Genomic DNA, 27,106 nt, shown 5'->3' on the forward strand with positions numbered 1-27,106 from the left:
TCTAACTCAGTCACTGTAATGAAGTTGGTGGCATTGGGAATGGCCTCACAGGGCAGCGAAGCATTCTGGGAATTGTAGTCTTTCATCCCCATGGGACAAAAATACATTTTCTGTCTTTTCTCAGTCTAGAAGACACCAAATTCAAAAATAATTTCACATTTCTACTGCATTGATGACCCAGTTTAAATACAGATTCATCTTCCCAGCGCTGAAGTACCCCTTTAAGGTTATATTGCTAACGTTCTACGAAGCTAACGTTAGCTCATCATTAAAAACACCCAAAAAACTGTTGAAATATACAGAATTAGGTGATACCAACACAACCATTGAATGAAATTACATTTACTGAATAAATGAAATCTAAAAATCGACTATATAATGCTGTTTATTGCTTACCTGTCGAGACCATGGTCGAGATTCGAGTTCAGTGCAGATCTGAGAAGCCCTCGCGGTTCTTTCCACGCATGCGCAGATTGCTTGCTTCAAATTTTAATTTTTTTTTGTTTCTTTTTTTTTGCATCTTCATTGTACTATATTAATTTGCGTAAATATGCCATAAAGTGAAATTTACTTGTCTGTTGAATGTCTAATATTTACAAGTAAAAATTGAGTACATGTTTAGATTTTACTAATACTCAGTTTTCACTTTTACAAGATTATTCTAAGCAAAACATGCATAATTTGTCCTGTTTTATTTACTTAGCCATAAATTTTTTTTTTTACAGTATATATATCATCATCAACTTTTATTTCAGACTCATGGTCCATTCAGAGACACAGACATGACAAGCAACATACATTAAAGAAAATAAACTTTTAAATAATAGCGATAAACAATATATTTTTTTTAATCGCACTGATCACATGATTTTATGATCACACTGGGTTCTGACCTTCTCTGGCGGAAGTAATGGCGTTGGGAATACAAGATGAGATTAATTTGATATGAGCTAAAAAAATAACAGCTAGGATCTAAACATAAAGACATACACTGTAAAAAAATTGTTTTGGTTTTTGTTGGTTTAACTTAAAAAAATAAGTAACCTAGTTGTCTTAAAATTGTAAGTTTATTGAAATTAAAAATTTGAGTTGATACAATGAAGGAAATTTGTTTAATAAGTAGAAACTCAAAACATTATTTTCCAAGACAACACATTATTTCTATGAAGACATTTTGTAGCACGAATAAACAAATACTTAAACTGCAAGCTACACATATTATACAAATAAAATAATTAAATGAAAAGGACCAAAATTGTGCTTTTAGATTAAGTTTTAAGATGCAAATTATATCTTTACATTAGTCTGAAATGATTTAAATGTTGATGAGTCCACACCACATATATCATGATCACATGCCTTTCGATATGAAACATTTATTGGAGCATTAAGTGATTTCTTTTAAAAGTTTTTGACACCTGTGTTGCTGTAACCTGTATCAAACCACAACTTTTAGTGAGGATTCAAGTTGAACTTTTCTGTAAAAACCACATCATACGATTAATTTCAGTTAGATTGCTAATCATCCACATGGGCCATTGGTGCTTAGACGACTGCTGCTTGCGGCTATATTTTGTATTTAATTATAGTATAGATGAAGTGTAGATGATTGAATGCTTGTTTGCTTTGTTGTTGCCTCCCATCACAGTCCTCATTCCACCCCATAAATAATTTTCTAGATCCGCCCCTGCTCCAGAATGAATGTAATGCAGAACATGTTGAAGATCAGCACCCAGTCACACAAAAGATCGTTATTCCATGCAGAGACATCTCCATTGACATATATTCAAATAGAATGGCCTCTTCTGTCTAATCCACATTTTTAGTGCTCTAGGACGCTCTGGGAGAATCTGTTCAACAATCAGTTTCTGCAACACTTTTCCTAAGCTTTGTATGTATAATTACAGTATCCTGCAGAATACCATGCAAATGTATCTCAAAGATATAATTCTGTAAATAATAGTAAAGCCTGCATAATTTTTCCCCCTTAATTTACCACCACCAGTGTGCTTTTTGCCTCCAAGTGGTGTGCACAGTAACAAGTTTAAACACCGAGTATATTGGGATTGCTAAAACTTGAAACATGCACAATCCTAAACATTATGCTTTTGTGACATGATTCCAGTATACGGTATATGCATTTTTTTTTCTGATTACAACACTGACCCTATAAGCAACATTAGACAAAACATTACTCAGAGGGTCACAAAGAATATTTTAAATAGTTTTCTTAATTATAGAGGAGCTCCAAAAACTGAATTGCAGATGCCTTTTGAAAACACATTTCCCCCTATTCATCCATACAGGCTATAGCTGGGTAGATTACTTACAAATTGTAATTAGTTACTGATTACAAATTACATGAAAAAATGTAATCCATTACATTACATATTTAAAGAGATACTTCCCCCAAAAATGAAAATTTGATGTTTATCTGATACCCCCAGGGCAGGTGTATTTGTTTCTTCAACACAAATGAAGATTTTGTTAACTCCAACTGTTGCCGTATAATGCATGTCAATGGGATGTTTTCTATGAGAGCCACTATGAGAGTAAAAAATACATAGACATACAAATCCATATTAAACCCCGTGGCTCGACACAACCGCAGCAGTATTTGTGCACTGTAAAACAAATTTTTTTGTTGGTTTAATTTAAAAAAGTAAGTAACCTGGTTGCCTTCAAATTTTGAGTTTATTGAAATTACACATATCACAAGTTTTAGAGCATCAAGTTTTAACAGTCAAAATATCAAGGAACTTCTTAAAGCTGCAGTCTGTAACTTTTTTTGGTTAAAAATGGTTCAAAATAAATCGTTGAGCAAGTACATAACCAGCCAGTGTTCAAAACTATCTCCATAATTTAGCCTAATTCATGACGGTAAGCTTGTAATAATGTGTTATAATTTGAGTGGTACTGGCAGCTTTCCGCGGGAAACTCCCATGCAACCGTCTTTGCATGTGAGGATGCTGCAGGTGGCGGATCATTTATAGCCTTTTCTCACAGCAGAATAATTAAAGGTATCATTTTGATGGCAAATTGTAATCAAGAAAGGTCCAACAGAAAATCATCAGTAACAATTGGAGATTCACCCAGAGCCGGCCTTTCCATTAGGCAATATAGGAGATCGCCAAGGGGCCCGCCTTATCTTGGGGGGGAGGCCCTCAATCTCAATCAATCAAATCTCCCAAAATCATTTTTTTTTTACTCCAATGGGGCCAATTTTTATGGTCTTGCCTGGGGCCCCACAACCTCACGGGCCGGCACTGGATTCACCCATAGTCAAAAGCAGAAGAATAGACTGAAAATGAAATCTTCAGGTAACTATATAGTCACGCAGTGATGATGTTGTTAACAGTTTAAGAACAAAGTATAACAATAATAATGATTTACACGGTTTATTGAGGTCTGTGCTAAGCTAAGCGATTGTTAGATTCAGTGGTAGCGCGATTTATTTTCTTTCTTTTTTCTCAGTTCACCCAGCCTATACTGTTTGTCTATCTATCCTCAACTTCATTTTTTTAAACAGACCTTGTCAATTCAACATAAAGTTTGTCTTTCATCTTTCGTTTTTGTGATCGGATCTTATTGGTTTCCCTTTTTTTGTTGACAAAATGATGAAAGAGGCGCCACAAGTTGCAGTACAGCATGTCAAAATAAACTACGATATTGTGGTAAATAATACTAGATATATAAAAAATTGGGGGGAAATTTGAAATTGGCTATTGTGGTTGTGCTGACTGTGTTTCCGACTGACAAAAAAATAACCGTTTTATAAATAATTCATTATATTACCGAAGACGCTTACATAGCGCGCGAGCTTCCGTACAGCAGACGCGGGTTTTTTTTCTCTCTCTCGCGGTAAGCTAACAACTTTTTTAAATAGCCACATTAAAGCGCAACTATTAAAATGCGTTGCAGAAAACACTGCTTCGTGATTACATTTATATTTTATACTAGGATATAAAATGATTTTTCTGGAGTGAGATCAGTTTCCAGACAAATACCAAGCTGTTTTGTACAGCACGAGGAGTCCCAGATTTTTTGGCCAGGATTCATTTACGGCACAACGCATTCGTTTCATCCGTAAACGGTCAACTCTGAACGCTACCAGTAAGTGGATGTTTATACATTTGTGTGGTCTTCAATTCAATTCTTCAATTCATCTGTCATTTTTACTTGTTATAGAGGAGATGGTTTGCAAACAAACAGTGACATGTTGGGCCTTATCTACCAACAAATTGTCTCTGCACACACACAGCAGCTATTTTTCCATACACCATGTGTTTCTAATCTTTTTGCACGCCTATTTCAAGTCTTCTTTCGTCGTCCTGTTTTCTTTCTCTTTCCACATTAACTTAGTGTGTACCACAGTTAGTATAATAGGGTTTTATTGAGATACAGGTTTTTAATCAATATTTAGTTTTTATTTATGGGCCATATTTACAATTTTAATTTAATTTTAAAGTTTTAGTAATTTTGTTGGGTTTTTGTCTTATGTATCTTTTTTTTTCACCATGTCTGTATACAGTTTTAGTAACAAAAAAATGTTTAGTAACATTTTTGTAATGGTTTTATTTGTTTACTATAATAATAACCCTGTGTGGACCCAGTGATTTTTCACTATTTACCTACTAAAAATAACCTTTAAATGTAAAGTTACTTACTGGTATAGCCTAATTTATTTGTTTCTAATAGGTTAGAGCAATAGGTCAGACATAACCAGGGAAATAGGTTATGGCGGGATACAAAAAAATAATTCTAATTTATGTTTTATTTGTTCAAATATGCTAGTCTAGTTTATTGAAATATCCATGGTGAAACAGTCGACATAGGTTTGATTTTATTGCATTAAAAATCAAAAGAACAGAAAAAGGGGAAAAAATTATAATGTTAGCATTTGTTCAACATCTGCTTAGATTCTGTCCCATGTGATCTCGCAACCTGAAAGCTTCATCTCACAGGCACAGCTCACAGAAACCGGCACTGCTGTGATGCTGCTCCAGGCCCCACAGCTTTGGCCCTGTGCCTTCTCTCCGTCTGTGTCTGGGCTGCTGCTGCACAGACTGGGGCCGAGAGAGGACCACCCCTTTCTTTGTCTGCAAACCAAACCGCAGTTATTACGCAAACCTTAACACTCCCAGAGCACATTCTGATGTGATCTGTTTGATCTGATGTGGTCAACATGATCCAAGATCTATCTCAAATTTTGAATATTGGTTAGACTTACAGTATCACTCAGATGGACTTGTAAGCAATAATTGAAAAAGCTGAGAACTTCCATTTGTGTGCATTCTGAGGGTTTTACAGTCCTAAAAGAATCAGTAAATCTATTAAAAACGTGCGTGCACTCTCACAAATAAAGATTCTTTATTGACATTTATATTTCCATGAAGATCCTTTAACACATGGGAATGTTTCAATGGGCATAAGACTCTTTATATCATTAAAAGGATCCTTAGACTATTAAAATGCTCAAGAAAATGGTTCTTTTTTGAGGAAGCTATGTTCGCTGAATAGTTTCTTTGGGAAACGGGTAGTGGTTCTTTTTTAAAAGTCTAAAATATTTGATTGGCATAGATAAATGCACATCGGGAATCTTGTTTTGAAGCATCCGAAATAGGATCAAGTAGCCATTTGTGTGTTGTGCTTTATGTTCTGTGCTTGTGTTGTGCTATGGTCAATCTTGTGTACTTGTGGGGCAAATCCGTCAATCTGAAGCATGCACTGTGTAAAAAAACAGGGAAGTGATTCAAGCTCTGTGGCTTTTAAGACTTTGCTCACTTGTGCGGTTGGCAGGATGCCGTGTGGCTACAAAACAGCCATAATCCTTTTTCCAAAGAGCTTTCAACACTCATCTTCCTGGCAGTTTCGCCTCAAACTCATTTGTCTGTATATAAATGAGCTGGTTTGGTGGCATTGTGTGCCATCTCCACCAGAGGGCAGCCTTATCCTGTGTTGCAGCTATAAAGCATTTCATGTACAGTAGTTGATTGTTATTTACAGTACAGTACGTCTTGGGTATTGCTTTCATTTGTCCCTTGAAACTTTCTTGTGCATTGCAATTCCAGACTTGGTTTATGAGTGCATACATATGGTTATATAAACAATAGACACACAAGCATGTGTTTTATGTTAAGTACCCAATGCTCATGGTGCATATATTGTAGCTTTAATCCAGGTGCTGATTTATTGTAAATTACTATGCATGCATGTGTGTGTTTGATAAGTGTGGTTACTACAGGCACTGCAGTGAGGGGTTTTTCCTCTCCCAGGGGGATTGAGCAGACACAGGGTAATTTGTAGTGATATTTCCAGCAGGGTTCGTTTTGCAGGTGGCTGAGAGCACAGGGCGTGGTGAGGAATGAGAGAAGCAATTTGCTGTCTGAAGGCTGTGAATATGAGCATTGTTGCACAGCAGCAGGTTGGGTCCTGAGACGAAGTGCTTCGAGATCAGGGCAATTTCACAGCAGGAACGGTGGCGGAGTGAGAGATCAAAACAAGAGGGTGATCCTTTGAGGAGACAAAAGTATTAATATTACATCATGTGACTTGATCACTTTTACTCTGGACATGCTAGCTGGCTTACATTTTATGTTCAGATTTTAATTAAATAAAAATTGTCATATTTTACTCATCCTCACAGTGATTTATAAAACAAAGGATATATTTATCAGAATGTCCAAGCTGCTATTTTTCATATAATGAATGTAAAAAAAAAAGCAGTTTGGACATTATGATAAATATATCCTTTGTTTTTATTTTATTTATTTTTTTATAAATGGTGACCATAACTGTAGTAAACATAGCAATTTGACAAAAACACAGTGCATATGGATTTATTTTTATTTATTTTTGAAGCTTAAAAGCCACTGATACCCATCCACTTTTCACTGGAACTTCTCTTTTTATGGTCTATAAAAGAAATCTTACAGGTTTAGAGTGATATGAGGGAGTCTTTATAACCGAATTGACAGGGAACTACCCCTTTAAGTCAGTACTGATAAGGAGAACCAGCCTGGGGCCCACTAGGACAGTAGTTGCCAAACTGGTAGGGGCAATGTAAAAAAGGGGGCATGCCAGGGATAGTGTACAGTCAGCAGATTAAGCAAAAGAAACCTCTTCAGGGTGATAAAAGACCACACTACACATTTATCCTGCTTATTATGCGGCTGCTTGCCACAGAAGTAAATAATTAAAAACAAAAGGTTTTTAATACATTTGACATTTTATTACTTCAAGATCTTGGAGTACCCACTTGAGTGATCTGTTATCAGTTATGGCGGATGTTGTGCAATACAGCGAGATGGCGCTATTTAATAATCAGAATTAAAGGGATGGTTCACCCAAAAAGGAAAATAACCCAACGATTTACCCTCAAGCCACCCCTAGATGTATATGACGTTCTTCTTTCAGACGAATGCAATCGGAGTTATATAAAAACAATTCCTGGCTAATCGAAGCTTTATAATGGCAGATTGCACTATGTTTAAAAGTACCGTTATAAAAAAGAAAATCCATACGGGTCTGGGTGGTTAATAAATGCCTTCTGAAGTGAATTGAAGGATTTGTGTAAGAAAAATATCCATATTTTAAACGTTATAAATTCAAATATCTAGCTTCCATCAGACCGTCTTCCGTACTTAACTCACGAAGAAAGTGTAGCGCTTCACGCAGTTCAAACGCTTGCACTACATTTGGGCTGAACGATACATCGAATTTTCATCGTCATCGCGATATGAACTGATCACAACAGACAGCCTGACACGATGAATAAGGGAAAACTGTTTATTACATGCGACAAATAGCCTAATAAACGTTTGACCTGATCACGTTTAGTCCTGAAGACATGGCTGGCCCGTTCATACTATTTGCTTAATCAGGTGAAGCCCCAGGAAGTCAGCTACACTCAGACTCATTTGTTAGCAAATACGATGGCGGAGGAAGGAAAGAAGAGAACTTCAGCTATATGGAATTATTTTGGATTTAGGAGAAATGACACGTTACAAACACAGGTACTGTTTAAAACATGCCGAACAGTGGTGGGATATTTTTTTGCTGGTTTTATGAGCTTATAATGTACAAGGATTGTGGTAGTGACAGTTTTCCCCACATTTGTTTTATTCAAAGAGAGATGTTTTTGTTGAGTTTACAAGAAAATATTTTAAAAGAAGGGGAAACTGAACGTTAATTTCTTATAGTTATAATCAGGGCCAGCGCGTGCCTATAGGCGAATAAGGGCGGCAAAAATAAAAATAAAATCCGCATTTAATATAGCCTATTTAATTTAAAAAATTTTTTTACATTCGTTTAAATTATTGCACTTCCATCATCGTTATCACTCGTATACAAGAAGCATATCGGTGAGGACACTTTTTTTTAAACAGCACACCGGCACATTTGACTGCACATCAGTTTTCACATTGTTGATCCTTCTTGCAATCGCAATGCAATGGACTACGGCCTGGATTAAACCTTTTAAAAAGGGGCTATTGAGTTGTTTACACTGTCATATACAATGAGAAAAGAGCCTGCAGTGCAAAGCGAAAGGACATAAAACTTAAAAAACCCGCCTACCTTACCAGAGCATGTGAGCAAAGCGGAGCTCCGCTGAACTGCTCACCGGTAAACCGATACGGGCTCAAATCCCGCTCTGACAAAATTTCTCAGTAGCCTATTATACTTGTTGTAGCCATTAAAACACGTAGACCTGTTTAGTTTCATATGTTTAAATATTATAATGTTTTATTATTATTTATTTAATCTACGTTGATTATGAAAAGTGAACAGAACACATAAGATGCGCAATACTCAGAAGAAATGATTTTAATCACTTCATGTAGGCAAAGTTTTGTTTTGTTGAAATTAATTAAAGTTAATTTAGTTTTATTTAAATTGTATCTTAATTTTAATAAATGTTTTATCAACCAAATTGCCTGGATTTTTAAAATAATAAGCAAAATATAGCGCTGTGTGAACAACGGCTTAAAAGAACAACTAATAGGGGGAAAAAAGACTTTAGTCGGGGGTAGCCCATTGCCTATTTTCGAACCAGCATGTCACGAAAGGCATTCTGGGGTGAGCGTGCGGCGCTGAGTGGAATGAACTTTAGAAATATACTGAATCTTCAGAAAGGCACTAAATATTGCACACCGAACTGGTCACAATATGACCTCATGTTTGTTTTAAAAACATAGGCCAATTCAACATATAAATAATACTTTTAAAGGTCTCGTTCTTCACGATTCCATCTTTCAAACTTTAGTTAGTGTGTAATGTTGCTGTTAGAGCATAAATAATACCTGTAAAATTATAAAGCTCAAAGTTCAATGCCAAGCGAGATATTTTATTTAACAGAAGATCCCTTTCAAAGCCTACAGCGAACGGCCAGTTTGGACTACAGCAGGAAGTGCAGGGATGGAATGACGTCACTAGAACCGTTTGTTGACTAAAGGCGGGCGTACACGGTGCGATTTTTGCTGTCGTACGAACTCGCAGACGATTTTTTTTCTCTCGGGAGAAATCGCGTGGACCTCGTGGATGCTTGTATGGTCGCGGCTCGCACCGTGTGAGAGGAAATACGAGACGAGCCGAGCACGTTAAGAGCACCTCCCGACCTTACGATCATTTTTAAACATGTTTAAAAAGTTCGGGGAGTCGGCCCGATTTTTACCAGCATATGGCTGTCCCCTATAGCCAAATCATGCACAAGCACGTCACATACGCTCAATCTTTATGACTATTATTAGCTCAGTGGCTGCCACATACTGCGTACACACACACACACACACACACACACACACACTTTCTCTCACGTGCACTCTTCTCTCTCCCTCTGGTTGTTTCGGTTAAAAGGAATGGCTACTACCGTTCTCTTTTCAACAAATCATTTGCATACCTTTTTTATTTATTTTTTGTATCTGAAGCTATAGCAGCAACATTGAAAGCTCTGGTTTCTGTGTTACACGAAAACTCGTGTGATCGCGGCCGGCTCGCGGTGCAAACAATCGTGCCGTGTACCAGCTGATTTGATGCGATGATCAAATTAAATGACTCGTAGCGTCTGCAATATCTCACGACCTTCCGAGTGTCCGAATTCGCACCGTGTACGCCCGCCTTAACCCTCCGCCCACAAGAACACGCAAAAAAGGGGGCGTGGTCTTGTTGTTCTCCCATGTTCAGCGCTTGCCTCTCCCCGTTATGGTAAGAGGCGGGACCTTTCCGGGCAAAGTGCGCTAAGCTGCCGTCCAATCACAACACGGGAAGCGCTGGCCCAATCAGAACTCGTTACCTGTTTCTGAAGGAGGGACTTCATAGCACAAGGAAATCATCAGGTCCTTTTTAGGACAGAGGAAACAGCGCTGTACTGATAAGAAAATTGAATGAAAAATACTGTTTTTTTTACACGTGAATCATGAACTTATATTATATTGCACACTGTAAACATAATCAAAGCTTCGAAAACACGCGAAGAGCCGGACCTTTAATGGGCCATTTCAAATATTTATTACAAATAAATGACTAGATGGCGAAGATGAATAAATGTAAATGAACAAAAATATGCTTTCCATTTCCAATTCTGTGAAACCCCCACATCCCGCACCTCTGGACCTGTAAGCTAATTATTTTATTATTTAAAACAAATAATTTGTATTTGCATAGGTGGTGCTGATTTATTTTTAAGAATTTAAAAAAAAAATCTGAAAAAGCTTTTATTATCTGTATAAGCTTTTATTTTAGTGCAATTTTATCAATGAACAAAAACTCCAGTCTTTCACATGCATGCATCTCAAAGATCGTCTTTTATGAGTGTAAAACGGTATTTTGCCTAGAGCGGCAATTAAGCTTGTGCCGGCCCTCATTTAAGTGCAATTTGATCAATAAAAAAAAGTAAAAACTTATCTATAGGTATAGGCTATATGTTCACAAAGAACCTATTAAAGCACTAAAACATGGAAACAGTATAGCTAACATTCACATTTGAATATTTATCGCAAGTCATATCGTCATCGCAATATTAAACAATGTTATCGCACATCGCAACTTTTCCTCATATCGTGCAGCTCTATAAAATCACGTGACATTGGCAATCCGAATCACGACATTAGGGTGAGTCATTAATGACATAAATGTATTTTTTGGGTGAACTAACCCTTTTACCTAGCTTTTTTCATTGAATATGGAAGGCGGTCTGGTGGAAGATTTTATAAAGTTTTAAATGTGGATATTTTTCTTACACAAACACACCGCTTTGCTTCAGAAAGCCTTTATTAATCACCTCCTGTATAGAGTAAATTTATGAGGGATGCACTTTTTTGGCCTTCACATTTTGGGCTGCCATTATAAAGCTTGGATTGGTCAGGACATCTTTTATATTACTCTGATTGTATTAATCTGAAGGAAGAATCCCATATGGACCTAGGATGGCTTGAGGGTAAGTAAATCATGGGGTAATTTACATTTTTGGGTGAACTATCCCTTTAAGTATTGCAGGGAGTCATGTAAAATATAAATGAATGCCTGATTCTGCACTAAGTATGGACAAGTTTGTGGAGGAACTGCCAGTGGCAGGTAAACGTGAAGAAGACTAATCTACTTTAAACGTCACAACGTGTTTGAAAACAATACTACAAAAGCAAATTGAACCCATTATAATCAGTGATGCTGTCTACACTGAATGTGGCAGGACATGACAAATCCCTGGCAGAAATCTGATGACACGTTTGACTTCTGACATAAAAGACAAATGGATTTGCAACATTCGCTGTGTCACATCAAGTAGACAGCCTCAAGCTAGGCCTTCACATAATGTTAGACAACACAGGGCCATTAAGTCAAAAAGGTTAAGAAACACTGCTTTAAAGCTTAGAGAGAAAAGGTGCTTTAGACTTAAGTTCCTGTAGAAATATCTGCACACACACAATAAAGGGCAATTTGTTTGGTGCTTTGTTTTAGGAACTGTAATGCTTATGTAGACATGAGAATCAATGAGAGTCAGAACGAAGGTCATATCATCAGACGCTCAAGCATGTAGTTGGCAGTTTTATTCCAAGAGGAATTATGGTAATCTTTGAGGCTTTGATGCTGATACAAATAGCAGTTCAACTCTTTAAATCCCCTGCCAAAAGTCTCCTACATGGCTTAGGTCATACCAGAGGAAAGAACTGTGAGGAAACACACATGGATCAAGGGGAGAAATAGGCAAGTTTGATTTCTTCAGTGAATGTGCAGTCTTGGCAACATTTCCATCTTTTTCTCTTCTAACTGCCACGGTGCATTGCAATATGGCTGAAGAAAAGACCCGAATAAGCTTTAAAATGCAATAAGTAAGGTGTGAAGAGAAGACAACCACAGCAACGCTTACAGTCGCGTGTGTGTGGTCAGACATGTGTTGCTCTTTTGGGTGATTTTTGCTGTGATGGTGAGCATCTCCTTTTCAGTGTCGCTTGGGAATTTTTTTTATGGAAAATCAGCAGAAGACACAGCTGGCTGAAGAATGATGTGCTGTCAGTCAAGTCCGGGCTCCTGTGTGGGTGGGAGTTTTTCTTACTCCCCCCACTGTGGGGGGAACCAATGGAATGGCACCTGTTTTACATTCCTCCAGGAGGCCTTGGGTTCTGGAAAGCTGGGGCTGATTCCAGCAAAAGCTGCTCAGGCATGGCATATGGAATATAGCAGTCAATCTTTGTAGCAAATTTCTTTACAGTCATTTCTCCTGTGTATTCTTTGTGACAAATAATGAACTAATAACAGTACAAAATGACTGTTCAGTACTGTTCAGTACCTGGTTTTGAAGTCACGGTTCGGTATGTTTTTGTTTGTTTGTACAAATCCATAAAATTACACCCCTATTGTCTATTTGCATTGTTCCAAAAGTATCTAAGGGGTGCAGAGTAGAAGTGGTTTTGTATGAATTTTGCCTAAAGCGATTAGTAACTGGTGAAAATTGTGTTTGTGTTGTTTTAGTGTTAAGTCTGTGTTGTGTTTTTCATATGTTTTAAGTAGGGCTGTCAATCGATTAAAATATTTAATCGCATATTGTCATGAGTTAACTCACGATTAATCGCAACTTAATCAGACATTTTTGTCCATTGCAAATGTATCTTAATTAATGTTTCAAGTTTTTAATACTCGAATCAACATGGGTATGGACAAATATGCATGCTTTATGGAATATATGTTTATTATTAATGAAACCATACTCAACAGAGCATGAAGACTGGACATGTATCAAAAGTCATAGATGTTTTTTCAAAGAACTTGTTCATATCTCTTTAGCCTAAACTTAAAAATTCTGAATAAGCAGTGATTTTTCTCATGAAATAGGGCTGCAGCTATCGATTCTTTTAGTAATCGAGTATTCTACCTATTATTCGGATAATAATGACTTTATTAAAGAGCAATACTAAATATAAGAGAAAATAAATAAGACTGGTATCCTAAAATTAACATCTAATTTGTTTTCTTTTTAGAAATTTTTTGTTTTATTGCTGAAATTGCATACATTAATAACTGTGAAGCTAAACCATTTTAATGCATTCAATTGCCATATTATATTAGGCTATATACAAATCAATTTCAGTTACTTTAAAAAGGTAAACGTAGTACAATCTAAAACTAAACCTACAACATATAAAGTCTCATCAAAGATTTCACACACATCACAATGACGGTGATCCATGTGCAAACTCCATCCATGCTGTTCATGTGTTTGGAGTTGCTCGTCTCGCCTCAGTTGACGCGCGAACTGCCGCAAAAGAAATTGTTCAGCATTGCATCCTGAAGCTTGACGCACAGTGGTCTTCATTTAAAAACAGCGAGACTAAATTATATTACCAGTGTTGATACCACTCTCTTTCTCACATTGCTGTCTTTTATCTTGACATGAGCTGAAAATGAAAGTTAAAGAACGTCACGCATTTATTGCATTTTACCGTGAAATGAGAGTTCCACATCTTTATTAAAATCAACACATTAATGATTTCTCTCATCCACCCGCAATTTTTGGACTGTTTAACCGCAATCCACACATACTCCTGAGTCCTTACACACAGACACACACACACACACACAAATATTCCTGCAACATCCGTGTGTAATTGAATCAAGCGGCAACCTACCACGATCTCTTGAAGCCAATACGGAAGTATTTTAAATTGCAATTCCTCGTCTCCAGAAGGAGCAGAGTCTTATTGAGCTCCATGTTAAAATTCCCAGCTTTACAGCAGAAAAAAAACATGTTTACAGCCTGGTACAAATTGTGGTTTTGTTCTATACGGCTAATTTTGCCCTTCATGACAACTATGAGGGGGGTGAATATTTATTTTATAACTCATTTGTTTACATTATATGAAGCCTTAAAGTTCTGCATAATTAAGGGCGTGGTTACTTTGAATGGCAGGTGGTTATCCGCCGTCTATAGTCATTGCGTCACTTAAGCTCCGCCCACATTCTGTTATCTGGGTGTGATTCGCGATAACGCGCTGCCAAGATGGCAACGGCCAGCTCGTCTCTACTTTACGCTTATCATATTTTTTTTTTTTTACAGTCTATGAATTTAATGGACTAAACGAAGCATCGAGGCAAATAATTCAGGTAACTTGAGTTATGAGGGTCTGTGGCTCTACCATTGGAGGAAGCGTAACTGCTAACTTGGATCACGGGTGCCTTGATAACCAATCACATTACAACCTCAATGAATTGAGACCAAACCTGCAGCACTCCTATAAATACAGCAGAGTTGCCAGGTTTTCACAACAAAACGAGCCTAATCGCTTCTCCCCGCTCTCTCTCTCTACACTCTTAAAAATAAAGGTTCTTAAATGTTTATTTGGCAGGGTGTATGGATCCATGAAGAACCTTTAATATCCAAATAACCTTTCCATTGCACAAAATGTTCTTTTAGACTATAAAATGGTTAGAAAAAAAATGGTTCTTTAAAGAACCTTTCACAAAACGGTTCTTTAGGGAACCAAAAATGGTTCTTCTATGGCATCACTGTGAAAACCTATTTTTGGTTCTTCCTGGCACCTTTATTTTTAAGGGTGTAGCGTGTGCGGCAACCTCCACAGCAGCAGAAGCTCCTCCAGTTTGACCTCTACTTCCTGTTCTCTACTGCGCAAATTCCGGTCCTTGTTTCAAGCGTCGGCTTACAAAATGTGTACTAGTAAGATACTATACTCCTAATATATGTTTGTTTCCTCTTTTCATGATCTATATAATAATAATAATAATAATAATAATAAATTTTATTTATAATGCACTTTATATTAAACAAAATCTCAAAGTGCTACATAATTTAAAAACAAAAACTAAACAATCAACAACAATAAATAAATAAAACCGAAAAATAAAATAAAATAAATTAAACAAGTAGCAAGTCAATTAAAAGTCAATTAAAAGCTCTGCTAAAAAGGTGGGTTTTAAGACCACGCTTAAAAGTATCTATAGTCTGTGGAGTCCACAGGTGATCAGGGAGAGCATTCCACAGACTGGGGGCTGAAGAGCAGAAGGCCCGATCCCCCATAGTACGGAGATTGGCTGTGGGAGTTTTGAGGCGATACAGCGAAACAGAGCGGAGGTTACGAGTGGCTGTTTGTGTAGTGAGGAGTTCCTTGAGATAGGAGGGAGCATCACCATGGATGCACTGGTGGGTAAGGAGAGAGATCTTGTACTCGATCCTGAACGACACAGGAAGCCAGTGGAGTGATTTTAGAATGGGGGTGATATGGTCGTATTTGCGCACCCTCATGAGGATCCTAGCAGCGCTGTTCTGAATACACTGCAGCCTATGGAGATTTTTGCTAGGGATGCCAATAAGGAGCGCATTTATATAACCCTAATCTGGTCATAATTGTTATATGTCGTGAGTTGGACTGTCATGCTCGTTTACTATAGAGTTGTTCATGAGAACGGTTTGTGTTTTTGTGATGGAAGGGGTGACTTTTTCATTGAGTATTGGATCTGGATTAGTAACACACAGATTCTGCCATAGTCGACTCGTTGCCTGGGTTACGAATGTGTGGAGCGACGCTATCAAAATAGGGGATATCATAGAAATGAATGAGAAGTGCCGTAAAGTGAATCACGCCTGTCGTGCATTTGTTCGTAACTTCTCTTATGAAAAATCATTTTTTTGTTGTTGTGTAAATTCTAAAAATAGATAAATCCAAAACAAATGTTTAAGCAAAGCAAAAAATAGACTCGGTGTGGAAACTGTTAACGATAACGTTATTTCCACAGAAAAGCAGTTCATTCAGCGTAGTAAAGCTTCTCCTCCATTGACATCCATTTCCAAAAAATGGCCTTGTCTTCTTCCCAGCATTTCGGCTAAGGTTGCAGGCTTTGGGTTTGCTCAGCAGCACTTCAAGTCGAACACACCGATCTCTTTGTTGTGTTTAATGCTTTGTTGATGACGCAAGACACGTTCACTTCATTAGGTGCCCTTGAAGCCATTCAGCAGAGGTGACAAGCTCACAGAGTTAATCCACAGGTGTAGAGGACATCAAATGCTACCGCCATAACAAGTAGATTTAAACTGTGAGAGTCTTTATCTATAACAGACTCTGTTTTTTGTCTGCAGGCTTCGATTTAAATGGACTCCGCTTACTTGCAAATCCTCGCCAAGGGCACTGCATAACTTTTCATTGTTGTAGAAGTAGGTGTCTGATAATTGCTAAAAAGATGACCGTAACTTGTGCATGCCAAACAAACTGCTTTAAGCTTGAAGCCTTCCTCATATATTGTGTACAAAAACCCATTCAAGCAATAAAATCCCTACTGGCTTTTACATACAGTAAATTTAAAGTATATACTCTACTGTTATTATAGTACAATCCCTTAAGTGCATGAACAAACGATAACAAACCATGGCCAGAAAACTAAAAGCTGATTTAGCAGTTTTCTTTGTATAAAACCAAAATGGCAGATTTTCCTCTAACATTGTACCCACATGACAAATCGCATTAGTGGAACTCAATATTTTTGCAGACTTCAGCTGTTTCTCTCATGCTGCCTTGGGTTTTGTGCTGCAACTTTTAATTTATAATTTATTCAGTTTTGATTGCTATATTTTCTCTCACTGTAAAGGGCCCCATTTTGTAATGTGCTCACATCCTCAAGGCAGTATTACTGTACTGCTCTGCAGCTGTGTGCAAGACCGTCAGGATATGACTGAGCCAACACTGGAAATATTACAAGCTGCTCGTGGAATGTCTGACATTGGAAGCGCTCCATCTGCTTGTGGGGCAGCAGTCGTCCTTCTGCTCTACAGGAAAAACCTCTACCGTGACTATTTGATAGCTGTACAACCTCGTTTAAGGTCGATTCTCAGCGAGTCTGAATTTTCAGATGAAACCACAGTGCTTGTTCACATCCAGTGTAAAATACTGTATGCAAAAGAATATTTTTATTTGCTATATTCAGATGCCAAACAAAAATTCTTTAACCTATAACCCTCAACTTAAATTGTACTTATTGAGAAAATATTGCACTTAAGAATAAAGGTTTTTCAAAGGTTCTTTACTGTGTATTAAGATACATTTAAAAAAAAAAATCATTTCTTGAGTTGATGTTATGGAGATTAGAACATATTTATTAATAAAGCACCAGTAGAAGGCTTGTTTTCTAAAGATCTACAAAATAAGTTCATTGTACAGCCGTAAAGACCTTTTTAAATCATCTTTTTTTAGAATATCGCACTGGACTTAATGTTTTTATTACAAATATTTTAATTTGTGTTTTAAGGTTGAACAAACCTCTTGCGGTTTTGAAACTACATGTGGGTGAGTAAATGATGACTTAATTTTTATTTTTGGGTGAACTAATCATCTAAAGGAAATGTCCGTAAACTTAACAAATAATGCCCTGGCAGAAAATAATTCATATTTTTTTGTTTTGTTGCTTTTCTCTGGATTTCCTTACAGTGTTAGTTTTTTAGCAGAAGTTTTACCTGATCTTGATATTCCTAAATATATTTAGTGCTGTAATGCTGATTGTACGCTGTCAGATATCTTTGCTTAACCGTACAGCTCACAATATTGTGGCATCTTTGTAAAAATCTTGTTGGGTGGACCAAGGTTTTTTTTGTTTTGTTTTTTGCTGACGTGGTCATTCCTTGATTCTAACAGACCCGCATGTTGTGTTTTCTCTTAAGAGCATGTTGATGAACAATTGGATGTCTATTGATCCTGTGCTATGTGCAAAACAGCTGTGTCAGGCCAGGTGCAGTCAGTTCATTTATTCTGTCTGAGGAACAATTTATACCATAATTCCTGCTGGATAAATTTTAGTTCTTGGCTGCCAAGGAAAACCAGATGAAAGCTGTTAATGCAGGGTGGCTTTGGAAATAAAAACGGCTCTCCATAAAGGTGTGGATTTTTCCCCCCGTCAGTTTCAGCTCTCTTTCATGCTTATTTTCCTTGTCAGGCTCACAGCTGGACAGATGCTTCGTCACACCTCACCCTTCAGTCACAGAAAATACATATTGTCTTTGTGATATTTTCCAGATTTCACTTTTAAAGAATGTAAAATTATGACAGACTCATAATTACATTGAAAAGTAAGTAGAGGGAATAATATTTAATTACAAAGACAGACAGAATGTGATGGAATTCAATGTTTGCTCAGTTTGCTGTAAAACTGCTCAGCTTTAATTTACAAGGTAATTAATTCACAAAGAGCTAATCAAGTTGTTATATGTCCTACATTTTTGAACTCAAGATTTTTTCAGCTTAATCATGTTTACTCTTAAGTAGGTGTGCACGATATTGACAAAAAAATTATATTTGATATCTGACTCCTAAAGTTTTTGCTATTCTTCATATTCTGTGTTGGTCAGTTCACAGCTGTGACAGAAATAATCTTTTCCAAAACGTTTAAATGTTTTTTTTTTCCTATTATGAGCATTTTTACCTAGTTTTTGATGTTTTAAACAACGTTGAATAGGGGTGTGCATTGGCACTGCCTTCACGATTCGATTCGATTACGATTCACCAGGTAACGATTCGATTCAATTCGATTCTACGATGCATTGTGATGCATCAAAATTCTACTGCACACAAAGCAAATTTTTCATCAGTTATGAGGCAATACAAGCAGATATTAAACAACAGATTGTATTGGCTGCTATGTGTCTCCTGTATCTTTGACATAAAAGTTATTAAATAAAATAAAATGTAATTAAATAAAATTAAATAAAATGCAATTAACCCTTAAATGCATGACTGTTTCACCAAACATTCTTACATATTCAGGTCGTTAGCGACCCAGATCTATATTTAACATGGATAGACCTCTACCTGTAGTGATAATATAAAACTCCTGATATTAGAGTAACAGCTACAGAAGAATAAAATAAAACCTATTTCGTTACCTTTTGGAGCTTGGAAGGATTCAGTTCGAGCAGATGTTTAATATAGGGGTGGGCGATATCTCGATATTTAAAATATATCGAGATATTTTTTCAGCTCGATATGGATTTGGACATATCGTATATATCGATATATTGTTTATATTAAATTCTGATTCCGCCACTTTGCTCGTTTGCCTTCTCTGTGTTGTGCTCGCGGAGCCTCGCGCGCCTCCCGCCTCTTGCTTTGTTCCCCCTCCCCTCGCGTGTTGTCTCATTGAACACGGCTGCTTCCAAAACCAGGTGAAGATTAGTTATCATATTGACAAGCGCGCACGTTGTTCAGGACTCAGTTTAGAGACCATGTTTTCCTTCTAACACAACTGCTTGCTAAAATTCATAAAGAAATATTAATGTTCATCATAGTTCAAATCGCACGTTTCACCCACAGTCAGGTGATTGACACTGGTGCGAGACGCGGTCGCAATCATGCCAGTTTATGATTCGTGTCTAACTGATCGCATAGTTTTCGGTTAAAATGTCAAAATGATCGCATATCATTTGAAAACATTTAAAAAGTATTGCAATATCATTACTATTATTATTTTGTCAGCTTTATCACGGGATTATGATGTATAGGTCTATTCACGTTTTAACCAAGAGTGAAAAACGCGACATCCCGGGTGTCCTGACACGCAGTGCTCTTCTGTAAGTTGTACTGTATCATATAGCCTACCTTCTGACATTCATATTTCGTTCTGTAACTGGAAAAGAAGTGAAACTCAGCTCATTGTCTAAGTAAAACACTAAGAACGCAATCGGTCAAAAAAAAAGCGTTTTAAGAAACATTTTGAGGCCCCTTCTCTTGCCTCACAGTGGATTGGTCCACCGTGCATCTCACCGACACACACACACAAACACACCTCACCGACAGTGGATTGGTCGGGAGAGAGAAAAGTTCAGTATTTGTGGATCTCCAGTAAGGGCTGTCTAGTCTATTTTATTCATTTTAAACACCAGATGACATTATTTCTCTTTTGATACAGGCGATGCGGAGTCATTAATACATCACCAAAGACAAACAATTATGATAGCGATGTACAAGTCCGATGTTTTAGTGATTATAGTTTGGTAACGTTAGCCTGTTGTAAATAAGTCACCCACTACAGCTAACAAGGTAATAAGCCGGTGTGTGAATGTAGTTAATGTAGATTCACCGCTGTGTTGGGCTGCATGTTATATGGAAGGACTTTGAAGAAACACGATAATTTAATAATTAAATTCTGTGTGGTGAACGTGAACCTATGATAAGCAGTCCACGCACGTCGCTCTGTTTTATGTCGGATGGGATCGCTAAAATATCTCCAAACCACTGAAGTTGAGCGAACTAACTTGTCAACGATATCTGTGTCCTCCGAGCTGGCCGTGAGCGCTGCATTTTCTTCACTATTGCTCATTTTTATCGCTCCACTTATCTCCGATCCTCCAAGCCTGTCAGCCACAGACTGTAAACATTACCGCGTGCAGCACCCAGACGCCCGGTCTGCAATACGCATGCGCAGCATTACGGATAGCGCGTAAGCATTATATTGAGAATTTATCGACCTGTTGTTATCGTTTTATCGAGGAAAATTATATCGTGATAATTATCGTTATCGTTTTATCGCCCAGCCCTAACTTGGTGTATGCGCATACACACACTGTGTGTGTGTGTGTGTGTGTGTGTGTGTGTGTGAGGGATATATACTTGATAATGTCAGATCGCACATCGTTAAAACAACAATTACGATATTATCGCAGGCGATATATCACACACCCCTACTCTTAAGTAAGTGTATTAGGTGATACTTTACCATACTAAAACTTTTAATGAATTAACAGTAAGTCCATCCTTAAAAATATTTTGGTTTGCAGTAACAGTAAAAAATTATTAAATAACAATTAAAAAAGGGTCGGTAGGTAGGTCAAAATTTTTTTCTTCAAATTTCAATGTAAAAAAAAAAAAAGTACATTTTTGGTGATAGTGATTTCGTAGGTATGAATTTAAACTGACTGGGTCTTCAAGCCGTGCCTTCGGGCGCATAGGCTAATTGAAGGCTATATAGACCACAAACAAATTGAAATATTTGTCAAAAACATGTTTATTGCATAATTTTCAGGTGCATTCATTAAGAAAAGGTTCCAACCACCGCTAGCTGTCATTGACTCATAGCTGTCAACCCTCCCTTTTTTTCCGGGTTTCTCACGTATTTTAGCTCTTTTCCCGCTGTCTTCCCGTTTTAGTATTTTCCAGTGATATGTAATGAATATGATATGTATATGTATTCGTATTTTTACGCTCGATTGTGTTAACTCAGAACACGCAACTATCTGTGTCTCTGAAGTGGCTTGTACTTGTTGCTAAACCAATGCATCTGGTGATATAGACTAGTGTATTTGAATATTAAAAAGATTTTTTTTTTTTTATAAATTCAATTAATTAAGTAGCTATAACCTACTCTTTACTGGTAAATATTACAGTAAACAAACATCACAGACAATGGCAGACCATTTTTTTCATACGTTATTTTATTTTTGTAATATTATGTATTGTCTCAGTTTTTTTGAGACACCTCCACAAGGCTGGAAAAGTCTTCGGGGAAATTGCCAAGCAGCTTGTTGAAAAAAGGTCCAATGTTGGAGCAATCATTAGAAAATGGAAGAATGGTAAATGGACTGCATTTATACAGCGCTTTCAACAGACCCTACGGACATCCAAAGCGCTTTACATATTGCCTCACATTCACCCATTCATACACTGACGGCGGTGTCATCCATGCAAGGCGCCATCTAGCTCGTCAGGAGCAGCTGGGGTTAGGTGTATTCCTCATGGACACCTCGACACTTGGTCAGGTGGAACCGGGGATCGAACCACCAACCTTCCGGTTTGTAGACAACCTACATGAACCACTGAGCCACTGCCGCTAAACAAGACTGTCAATCTCCCTCGGACTGGGGCTCCATGCAAGATTTCACCTCATGGGGTCTCAAAGATCCTAAGAAAGGTGAGAAATCAGCCCAGAACTACACGGGAGGGCGAGCTCTGCTGTGCTAAACGTGGAACTTTTCCTTGAGATGAAACGGTAAATAATCAAACCAGTGGAAGTGTGCATTTATCCTTTATTCATGCAATATCTATTCAGTCAGTACAGCAGCCTACACTTTAGTGTTTCTGTTTAATGTTAAATAAAATGAGGCATGGTATGCTAACTGTATTTTACATAGCTTGCATATAACTATCTCGCTGCTCAACAATTTTACCTCATACCGACCAAAATCCAACGTACTTCCAGACATGGCTTTTTAGATTTTGGAGTTAAAATCTCAGACATACAGCGCTTTGGATGGCCGTAGGGTCTGTTGAAAGCGCTGTATAAATGCAGTCCATTTACCTTTCTTCCATTTTCTAATGATTGCTCCAATAGTGGACCTTTTTTCACCAAGCTGCAGACAGCCACACCTCTACTCCCACGGGGGTGGGTTTTTTTTCCAGTTTTTTTTTATTTTTTTAAATTTGAATATGAATTTTCACCTTCGAAATTCGTTTTTTTAAAACTATTCGAATATATATATACGTAATTTAGAATATTCGTTGACAGCCCTAGTACCATCCCAAGAACACCTTCCCTACTGTGAAGCATGGGGGTGGTAGCATCATGGATATCAAGCCAGGATAACCAAAGAGTGGCTCTGTAAGAAGCATATCAAGGTTCTGGCGTGTCCTAGCCAGTCTGCAGACCCAAACCCAATAAAGAATCTTTGGAGAGAGCTCAAACTCCGTTTTTCTCAGTGACGGGCCAGAAAGCTGACTGAACTAGAGAAGATCTGTGTGGAGGAGTGGGCCAAAATCCCTCCTGCAGTGTGTGCAAACCTGGTGAAAAACTACAGGAAACGTTTGACCTCTATAATTGCAAACAAATGCTACTGTACCAAATATTAACATTGATTTTTCTTTTATTTGCAGCTCTATCATACAAATAAATAGTTCAAAAAAACATTCATTGTTATTTTGTTTTTTAGATTGTTTCTTACAGTGGACATCCACCTACGATGACAATTGCAGACCCCTCCATGATTTCAAAGTGGGAGAACTTGCAAAATAGCAGGGTGTTCAAATACTTATTTTTCTCACGATAGATAGATAGATAGATAGATAGATAGATAGATAGATAGATAGATAGATAGATAGATAGATAGATAGATAGATAGATAGATAGATAGATAGATAGATAGATAGATAGATAGATAGATAGATAGATAGATAGATAGATAGAAATAAAGTACAATGGAAATTAACTTTCAGAAACAGTTCAATCTATTGTAATTCAGCCAAAATTGAGCACTCCAAGGGGTAAATAGCATAATAAGTTCCCATAAGCACAGCTCCAGCTGTGAGAGCAATGCAGCAATTTGTTAAGAAGATGACATGGTTAATGAGAACCACTTGCTGCTGGACTCCATAAATTTTAGAGGGGTGGGAGATGGGGGTGGGGGGAGGGGTTAGCTCATCCTCTGAAGTGCTTGGAAAACATTCGTTGCACGTCACGCTGACAGCCGCTGAACTTCCTGCCATCCCATATGTGCCCACACAGCTGTGAAGCAAATGTTACCCTGAGCCTGTTGTCTTAGGGCAGTTTGAAAAAAAAATGGTGTGTGTGCGCGCGAATTAAATGTGTGTGTGTGTATATATATATAATTTTTTATGGATGTATAGTGTATATCCCTGTATCATGTTGCATGTAAAAGCTTGTGTTGAAGCAACACGTGTCCGGCTCGGTGGTGGCCATGAGTGAAAGGCAAAAAAAGCAGAAGTGTGAGCGATCCTAATCACAGCAAGCTCAATCTTAATCAGTGTGGCCAACAACAGCTTTCATACACTGTGATTTCTCTTTCTAACTCACTTTTCTTGAGTCTTACTTTGTCTTTTCTGTTTACATGCAAGACAGCCGCACACTGAGTACGTGGAGCTCGGCATCACATTCATGGGTTTTTCCCACTCAGAGTCAGCTACACTTTTCCCAAAGTTGCACAAATGGGTCAATGATGTGTCCATGAAAAGAAAAAAGAGAGATCTTTTAAAACTAGTTTAATGTCTGTTGGGTCCCCTTCGTGGGCGGTGTCACTTTCATATTACAAAATGTATTTAAATATTATTATTATTATTATTATAATATTTTAAATGTCCTCAAAACACATATCAGAAGGTCAGAGATTCAAGGTTCCATATTTGGTGAAAATTGTGACAGAGATGTATTAAAGCAACACTCCACTGTTTTTAGAAATAAGGGGTTATTCAACCTCTTTCCTACATTTAGATATGTGGGCAAATGGATTTGTGTCTCAGTTGATGCATTGTTTTAGTTTGGCAGGGTCGTCGCTAGCTTAGCATAATGAATGGAATCCTTTGTTGCCAGCTAGCATGTCCCAAGTAAAAGTGATCCAAAAAACAACAACAACTGACATGTGACAATATTATGGGAAAACACAGGCGAAGCACTGCTACTTGGGCGCAGAGATATCCCAGCTCTAATCCTCATCTCCTCCGGGTGTTGAGCGATCACAATGTGCTGCGTGATATCTCTCCGCCCAAGTAGCAATGCTTCGCCTGTGCTTCCCCATAATATTTCCCGAAGTGACTATCTGCCTAGGAAATCGCCTAGTCTTAATCTGCATCGTTATTTGTACTCATTGTGAATACGCAGGCCTCATGAAGTAATTAGGTGGGGTTTTTTTTTGGATCACTTTTACTCGGGACATGCTAGCTGGCAACATAGGATTCCATTCATTATGCTAAGCTAACCTAGCGGCGAAAATGCATTTTCCTAAATATCTAAATGTAGGAAAGAGGTTGAATAAGCCCTATTTCTAAGTGGAGTGTAAGCCCTATTTCTAAGTCGACTCCTGTGACAGATACCTTTAATCTGTCACAGGAGAACACAATTTTTATTTTTTAATGAAAAAATTGAGTCATTCGGTGGCTATTTTTTGGTATAGCGCCAAAACACAAAAATTATTAGTTTTAGTTAATGACAACAACTCTGGATAACAGCACAGTTGTATTGAATCATCCTGGAAGAGGTGTATTCAAGTCATAGTTATTTGAGTTTTGAGTGTGTACGAGTGTATTTTGAGTGTTTTTAATGTATTTTTGACAAAATGAATAGGACAAAAAATGTCACATTATTGACCCTGGACAACCACCCAACATACGCCACATAAGACAATTCTGCCCTGTCGCTAGCTACATTATTACTCTCTGATCCCGCACAAGCCGACATTATGGTGCAGATAAGTGCACAAAGCAGCGGTGACATGAGAGGCCAAACATGGTAGAGGTTATCAGCGAGGGACATGATAGATGGATTAGCCACTCTGAGGATGGACACAGGATCCAGGCGTATGTCTCTCAACATTGCAACGGAGATGGTCCACGGTCAGGCCTGTTTGGGGCCTCTGAACTGAGATCAGATAAACACTTTGCTGATGGGAACTTTACTGACTTTGCTGAAAACCAACTGGACGTTTTCTTGAGCAAGCGTGTGTTTGCACAGCCATGTTCAGCAGACACAGCCTGTCATGTCGTGCTAACCGGTGAATGGAGGCTCTGTTTCTTGCAGTTTGTACATTCAGTCAGTCTTCACTGGCCCTCTGGCAGTATTGGAACTGGCTTGAGCCTTCAGACTATCATTCACTGTTATTTGTCTTAAACATTCTTCTTAAAACATTGGCACACACTAAAGCTCTGTTCCAAAGCCTAGTGAGCTGCCTCCAGCCTGCATACGCATGAATTCAACAGGCATGAAACCTCACAGGTGACTGATTTGGAGCGTTCTACAAAGGCAGAAACCCTCTGTGAGAGGAATAATGCAATACTCAGGGTTGTATTCTGTGGCTTCAAAGTCTTGATTTTCGTTTTGGGGTTTGCTAGAAAAGGTTTTCATGCTTGAATGTTATTTTTTATTTTTTTATTTTTTACATATTTTATAGTGTTGCAGCACCTCACTTCCTAGTCTGTCAGTAACACTGTTTAGTTGCTGTCCCTATGATGCCCCTCCTTCCAAAAAGCACAGTGTGATTGGTAGTTTAGACCAGTGTGTTGTGATTGGCCAAACACTTTGCGTGTGTTTTGGAAATGTCACATCCCTAAGTTTCACCCAAGCCTGCAGCATCCCTTTCAGAAACTGAAGCTTTCGCTCCTCGATCGCCCCCCAGTGACCGGTCCCAGTATAGTTGCCCCTCTGTGTTTTCTAATGAATGTGAGGCAAACTAAGCAATAAAATTACACCTCAAATATTTTTCTACAGTTAATGTCATTGAAGGCACGATGATTTCATTTCAAGTGTTCGCAATCCAACGCTCTCCATTGACTTTGTTTTGTATTGCGTGAAGCGGTCGTGTCGTCTTTTCTTACATATGACAAAAAACAGAACAATGTCTAAAAGCTGATATGTGACATGGTGTACAGCAAAGGAGCTAAAACACACATAACTAAGTTTTTATAAGCTGTCGACCGCAAAAAACGAGCGTTTAAGGAGACAAAAGTGGATACAGGCAATAAGACGTGAAGCTTCAGCAGGAAGAATGGGTCAATTTTGAGATCCTGACACTCAGGATGCCTCAGTATGCCTACGTGTGCAGTAAACATTTTGTCAAATATACGAATGTCAGTTTTATATATTATATGTCCTGTCGCTGATTACTTTCCCCTTCAGTGGGCGT

At 37.8% G+C, this 27,106-nt stretch overlaps 1 protein-coding gene across 1 annotated transcript in view; it reads left to right on the forward strand.

The window, feature by feature from the left end:
* The first annotated feature begins 3,904 nt into the window (after positions 1-3,904).
* Positions 3,905-27,106, forward strand: part of rgma (repulsive guidance molecule BMP co-receptor a) — a 198,556-nt gene continuing 175,354 nt past the window's right edge. Inside the window, exon 1 of the mRNA XM_067418928.1 lies at positions 3,905-4,113. The gene's annotated coding sequence lies outside the window, so the exon portion shown is untranslated. The remainder of the gene's footprint in view (positions 4,114-27,106) is intronic.

Source organism: Pseudorasbora parva, chromosome 16 (genome assembly GCF_024679245.1).
Source record: "Pseudorasbora parva isolate DD20220531a chromosome 16, ASM2467924v1, whole genome shotgun sequence".
NCBI lineage: Eukaryota > Metazoa > Chordata > Actinopteri > Cypriniformes > Gobionidae > Pseudorasbora > Pseudorasbora parva.